Source organism: Jaculus jaculus, unplaced genomic scaffold, assembly GCF_020740685.1.
Source record: "Jaculus jaculus isolate mJacJac1 unplaced genomic scaffold, mJacJac1.mat.Y.cur mat_scaffold_69_1_319139_arrow_ctg1, whole genome shotgun sequence".
NCBI classification, from domain to species: Eukaryota; Metazoa; Chordata; class Mammalia; order Rodentia; family Dipodidae; genus Jaculus; species Jaculus jaculus.
Genome location: NW_025423508.1, coordinates 23020 through 30692, shown reverse-complemented (window position 1 = coordinate 30692; position 7673 = coordinate 23020).

The window sequence follows — 7673 nt, the reverse complement described above, 5'->3', positions numbered from 1 at the left end:
TGCTCCCTCCCCTCCCCCACCTCCTGAGCCCAGCTCCAGCGAACACAGCAGCGGCCCGGGACCCGGCCACACCAACTTGGGCTGACAACGGGACCCAAGCAAGAGCAGAGTTCGGCAGCAAAATCAGCAGCTCCAGCACCGGTAACAGCGGCCCCAGCAGCAGCAGACCCAGGAGTGGCAGCAGCGGCAGACTCGGCAGCAGCAGCTTCGGGGGAGCAGTGGCAGTGGACACAGCAGCAGCAGCTTCAGCAGCAGTGGTGGCTCCAGCAGTGGCAGCTACAGCAGTAGCAGAGGCAGCAGCAGCGGCTCAGTTTGCCCCGTAGGAAAAGAAAGTGCCCAGCTCCAGAAATCAGAACAGCAGCCCGACGACCGAGGCAGCAACTTGACTGAGACCAAAATCACCCAAGGTAACTGGGATTGCACCAGGGAAGGGTCTCACCTGGTCACAAGCTGACTTGGATCCCTCAACAGACCAGAAATTTAAACCTCTTTGTTGATAGAGGATATGGTCATTAGAATAACGACTCTTGCATACATACTCGGGGCTGTTTTTGATTGAATGTGTACAGTGTTTAGTTAAATTTTAGAATCTACCTGTATTTTATTCCACTCAGCCTGCTTGAATACTCCTATAGCAGGGAAACTCAACCCCTAAGAACATCTTTGTAGATACTCTGAGAGTCTTAAGAGCCACACCTAACACCTTAAGGTCCTACCCTGAAAATATGTTACATCAAATCAATTGATACAGCTAAGAATACACAGATAGCTAGAAAATCCAAGCATTAACTTAATCCAAGATGCAAAAATATATACATTATAACACAAGAAACACTAAAAAGCAAGACGATATAAATCCACCTAAAAGTATTAATGCATCAGAAATGTCCTCCAGTGAGAAAGAGTTAGAGGAAATGCCTGAGAAAGAGTTCAAAAGAATAATTATAAATATGTTCAAAGAGGTCAAAGAACACATGAAAACAATCAAAGAAGAAATCAAGGAGGAAATCAAAGGAATCAAAGAAGAGGCAGGACACCAATTTAATGAAATAAAGAAGGCAATACAAGACATAAATAGGGAAATAGAAATAATAAAGAAAAACCAGTCAGAATTACTAGCAATGAAGAACACAGTTAATGAAATCAAAAACTCTGTAGAAAATCTCACCAGTAGGATGGATGAGGGAGAGGACAGAATATCTAAGCTAGAAGACCAGGTGGCAGACCTAATGCAGTCCAACAAAGAGAAAGACAAACTTATAGAAAAGTATGAGTGGGAATTTCAAGATATTCGGGACACTATGAAAAGATCCAATATAAGAATTCAGGGCATACTAGAAGGAGAAGAACTCCACTCCAGAGGCATAGTAGGCATCTTCAACAAAATCTTAGAGGAAAATTTCCCCCAAATTGAGAAAGAGGTGCCAATACAGATATAGGAAGCCTTTAGAACCCCAGCCAGACAAAACCCAGAAAGAACCTCTCCTCGCCATATTATAATCAAACTTCCAAACACACACACCAAAGAAAAAATATTGAAAGCAGTTAGAGAGAAAAATCAAGTTACCTACAAAAGCAAGCCCATCAGGATTACAGCAGATTATTCAACACAAACTTTTAAAGCCAGAAGGGCTTGGAGTGATATATTCCAGGTTCTGAAAGATAACAACTGTCAACCAAGGTTACTTTATCCTGCAAAGTTATCCATTCAAATAGATGGAGAAATAAAGACATTCCATGACAAAAGCAGGTTAAAGGAGTATTTGAAGACAAAACCAGCTCTGCAGAAAATACTTGATAGAATCCTCCAAGCTGATCAAAAGGAAAAGCACACATATAAGGAACCTAGAAAAAACAAGCTATACTCAAATACCAGTTAACAGAAGAGAGCACAGGTAGAACCAGAAAAACACACACACAAAAAAAATGGCAAACATAAATACACACCTTTCAATAATATCTCTTAATAACAACGGTCTCAATGCCCCAACGAAAAGACATAGATTTGCAGACTGGGTTAAAAAGCAGGATCCTACAATTTGTTGTCTCCAAGAAACTCACCTTTCTACAAAGGATAGACATTATCTTAGGGTGAAAGGTTGGAAGACAGTGTTTCAAGCAAATGGGCCTAGAAAACAAGCAGGGGTTGCTATCCTAATATCAGACAGGGTAGAGTTTAGTCCGACGTTAGTCAAGAAAGATAATGAAGGTCACTTTATATTGATTAAGGGCACACTCCAACAGGCGGACATTACAATCCTAAACATATATGCACCTAACATGGGGGCTCCCAAATTCGTCAAACAAACACTATTAGAACTAAGGTCACAGATAACACCAAACACAGTGGTGGTGGGTGACTTTAACACCCCACTCTCATCAATTGACAGGTCATCCAGGGAAAGAATAAACAGAGAGGCATCTGGACTAAATGAGGTCATAGAAGGAATGGACCTAACAGATATATACAGGACATTTCATACAAAGGCTGCAGAATACACATTCTTTTCAGGAGCACATGGAACATTCTCTAAAATAGACCATATATTAGGACACAAAGCAAATCTTAACAAATTCAGGAAAATTGAAATAATTCCTTGCATTCTATCTGACCACAATGGAATTAAACTACAAATCAGTAGCAAGAAAGGCTATAGAGCATACACAAAATCATGGAAACTAAACAATACACTACTAAATGATGTGTGGGTCAATGAAGAAATCAAAAAGGAAATCAAAAAATTTATAGAGTCAAATGATAATGAGAACACAACATACCAAAATCTCTGGGACACAATGAAGGCAGTTCTAAGAGGTAAATTTATAGCCTTAAGTGCCTATATTAAGAAATTAGAAAGGTCGCAAGTAAACGACCTAATGCTTCGCCTTAAAGCCTTGGAAAAAGAAGAACAAGGCAAACCAAAAATCAGTAGACGGGAAGAAATAGTAAAGATTAGGGCAGAAATTAATGAAATAGAAACAAAAAGAACAATCCAAAGAATTAATGAAGCAAAGAGTTGGTTCTTTGAAAGGATAAACAAGATTGATAAACCCTTAGAAAATCTGACCAAAAGAAAGAGAGAAGAGACACAAATTAATAAAATCAGAGATGAACAAGGTAACATCACAACAGATTCCAGAGAAATTCAAAAACTCATAGGGACTCACTATAAAAGCATATACTCCACAAAGTATGAAAATCTGAAAGAAATGGATGATTTCCTTGATCTATATGACCTACCTAAATTAAATCAAAATGAGATTAATCAGTTAAATAGACCTATAACAAACACGGAGATCTGAACAGTTATCAATAATCTCCAAACTAAAAAAAGCCCAGGCCCGGATGGATTCACTGCTGAATTTTACCAGACTTTTAAGGAAGAGCTAACACCATTGCTTCTTAAGCTTTTCCAGGAAATAGAAAAAGAAGGAATTCTACCAAACTCCTTCTATGAGGCCAGCATCACCCTGATACCTAAACCAGGCAAGGACAGAACCAGAAAAGAAAATTAAAGACCAATCTCCCTCATGAACATAGATGCAAAAATTCTCAACAAAATATTGGCAAACAGAATACAAGAGTATATCAAAAAGATCATTCACCCTGACCAAGTAGGCTTTATCCCAGAGATGCAGGGATGGTTCAACATACGCAAATCTATAAATGTAATACATTACATAAACGGGTTGAGGGACAAAAATCACATGATCATCTCATTAGATGCAGAGAAAGCATTTGACAAAATCCAACATCCCTTCATGATAAAAGTCCTACAGAGACTGGGAATAGAAGGAACATATCTCAATATAATAAAGGCTATTTATGACAAGCCTACAGCCAACATATTACTAAATGGGGAAAAACTGGAAGCTTTTCCACTAAAAACAGGAACAACACAAGGGTGTCCACTGTCCCCACTTTTATTTAATATAGTTTTGGCAGTCTTAGCCATAGCAATAAGGCAAGAGACACACATAAAAGGGATACAAATTGGAAAGGAAGAAATCAAGTTATCACTATTTGCAGATGACATGATTCTATACATAAAGGACCCTAAAGACTCTACTAGCAAGCTGTTAGAGCTGATCAAAACCTACAGCAATGTAGCAGGATACAAAATAAATACACAGAAATCAGTAGCCTTCATATATGCTACCAACAAACACACAGAGGATGAAATCAGAGAATCACTCCCATTCACAATTGCATAAAAAAAATAAAATACCTTGGAATAAACCTAACCAAGGAAGTAAAGGATCTCTACAATGAAAACTTTAAAACATTCAAGTGAGAAATTGCAGAAGACACTAGAAAATGGAGAAACATCCCTTGTTCCTGGATTGGAAGAATCAATATCGTGAAAATGACAATCTTACCTAAAGCAATCTACACATTTAATGCAATCCCTATCAAAATTCCAAAGGCTTTCTTCATGGAAATAGAAAAAACAATCCAAAAATTCATTTGGAATCACAAAAAACCTCGAATATCTAAAATAATACTGAGCAACAAAAAAGAGGCTGGTGGTATCACCATACCTGATTTTAACCTATACTACAGAGCCATAGTAACAAAAACAGCATGGTACTGGCACAAAAACAGACATGTAGATCAGTGGAACAGAATAGAGGACCCAGATGTAAGCCCAAGTAGCTATAGCCACCTGATATTCGATAAAAATGCCAAAAATACTCATTGGAGAAGAGACAGCCTCTTCAGCAAATGGTGTTTTGAAAACTGGATATATATCTGCAGAAGGATGAAAATAGATTCTTCTCTTTCACCATACACAAGAATTAAGTCCAAATGGATTAAAGACCTTAACATCAGACCAGAAACTTTGAAACTGCTAGAGGAAAAAGTAGGGGAAACCCTTCAACATATTGGTCTTGGCAAAGACTTTCTGAATACATCCCCAATTGCTCAGGCAATAAAACCACAGATTAACCACTGGGACCTCATGAAGTTACAAAGATTATGCACCACAAAGGACACAGTGAAAAAAGCAAAGAGTCAACCTACAGAATGGGAAAAAATCTTCGCCAGCTATATATCTGATAGAGGATTAATATCTAGGATATACAAAGAACTCAAAAAGTTAAATAATAAGGAATCAAACAAGCCAATCAAAAAATGGGCTATGGAGCTAAATAGAGAGTTCTCAAAGGAAGAAATACAAATGGCATATAAGCATCTAAAAAAATGTTCTACGTCACTAGTCATCAGGGAAATGCAGATTAATACTACATTAATATTCCATCTCACTCCTGTCAGATTGGCCACCATCATGAAAACAAATGATCATAAATGTTGGCGGGGATGTGGAAAAAAAGGAACCCTTCTGCACTGCTGGTGGGAATGCAATCTGGTCCAGCCATTGTGGAAAACAGTGTGGAGGTTCCTAAAACAGCTAGAGATTGATCTACCATATGACCCAGCTATAGTACTCCTAGGCATATATCTTAAGGACTCATCTCATTTCCTTGGAAGTACATGCTCAATCATGTTTGTTTCTGCTCAATTTATAATAGCTGGGAAATGGAACCAGCCTAGATGTCCCTCAACAGATGAGTGGATAATGAAGATGTGGCACATTTATACAATGGAGTTCTACTCAGCGGTAAAGAAAAATGAAGTTATGAAATTTGCAGAAAAATGGGTGGACCTGGAAAGTATTATACTAAGTGAGGTAACCCAGGCCCAGAAAGCCAAGCGCCACATGTTCTCTCTCATATGTGGATCCTAGCTACAGATGACTGGGCTTCTGCGTGAGAATGAAAATACTTAGTGGCAGAGGCCAGTAAGTTGAAAAGGAGACATAAAGGGTGGAGAAAGGAAGGGAGGAGGATACTTAATAGGTTGATATTGTATATATGTAATTACAATGATTGTAATGGGGAGGTAATATGATGGAGAATGGAATTTCAAATGGGAAAATGTGGGGGTGGGGAGGGAGGGAATTACCATGGGATATATTTTATAATCATGGAAAATGTTAATAAAAATTTAAAAAAATAATAATAAAGATATAGTTGGTTTTTATTTGCAATTTGTGACTTGGCAGCATCTCATCTATGAAAAGCTGAAGGAAATGCCAAGAAAGAATAAAGTGGTTAAGGCACTTGCTTACAAAGCCTGTTGGTCTTCACCTAGTCACGTAAAACCAGATGTGAATTTGGTTGTAGAAGCAGGAGACTCTGGTGTGAAAATACACACACACACACACAAATAAATAAAGAAATAACTTTTTGAGGCAAGCACCAACAAATTGTCCATTTTTCTGAGAGAGAGCAAAAGTACGTGAGAGAGAGAGAGAAAAAGAGAGAGAGAATTGATGCACCAGGGCCTCCAACCACTGTAATCAAACTCCACATGTGTGCACCACCTTGTACACATGTGTGACATTGCACATGCATCACCTTGTGCGTCTGGCTTACATGGAATCTGGGGTGTCAATCATTGGTCCTCAGGATTTCGTAGTCAATTGCCTTAACTGTAAGCCATCTCTCTGCTCAAATAACTTTTTGTTTTTTAAAAGCTGAGATTTCTCAGTGGTTAAAGCACTTGCCTTAAAGCCTAATGACCTAGGTCTGGTTTCCCAGTACCCACATAAAGCCAGATGCACAGTGATGCATGCATCTAGAGTTTGTTTTCAGTGGCTAGAGGGCCTGGTACAACTATATTCTCCCTCCCTTTCTCTCTCATCTCATCTCCTCCTTAAAAAGGGGATTGACCTTTTCAAAGTTATATTTTTTTTATTAGTTTTTATAATTAGCTAAATAATTATTTGTAGTAATGAGTTTATGACATTTTCATATATACTTTGTTTTTTGTTGTTGTTGTTGATTCTCCTTCCCCATTTCTGTCTTTCAGTACTCCACAATATTTAATTAGTTCCTTGGCACAATCTTAAATATCACCTAATGTTTGCTTTAAGCTTTTAAGAAATGAGCTTGAATACAGAGAACATGAAGAACATAACCCAGTTAGGATATTCCTATGTTCACAAGCAAAATTTAAACTCAGTTACTGCCTAGTCAACCTTACTCACATAGGCAGAGGCCAGCCTAAAATATTAACACTTTGGGTGGTGGTACCCTCCAGATGAAGATCTCAGCATCCAGATTATTCATTTCCTCTATTTTAATGGCATGCCATTCTGATTTTTCTCATCTATATAAGTGATCTGGCCACAAGACATAGTCCTTCCTATCTTAGAAACCCAGGAGCTCTTCCATTGCTAGTTGATTCTTGCCATTCAGATCATTTTTCAGTAGTTATCTTTTCAGCATGATCTTTATGGAACCATCATACCTGAGCTGCCTACTCAGTCATTGAGTGTAACATGTGTTCATCAGCTTTCCATTAAGATAGTAAGATACCTAAAGGAGCAACCTATAAAGAGAAAATAAAATGTTTCCACTTACTATTTTAACTTATTCCAGCACCTAGTTGGCCTGTCTGCTTTCTTTTGGATCCTCTGATAAGACAGTATATTATGGCAAAATGCATGGCATAACCAGCTGCTTCTCTATGTTGATTAAAAAATGAAAAAGAGAGAGCATGAGACCCAGCTCCCCAATCCCTTTGGAGATATCGGACACCCTAGTCATCCTAGGAGGTCTCTCCTCATAAAGGTTCCCCCACTTTACATTAGTGCCACAGGCTG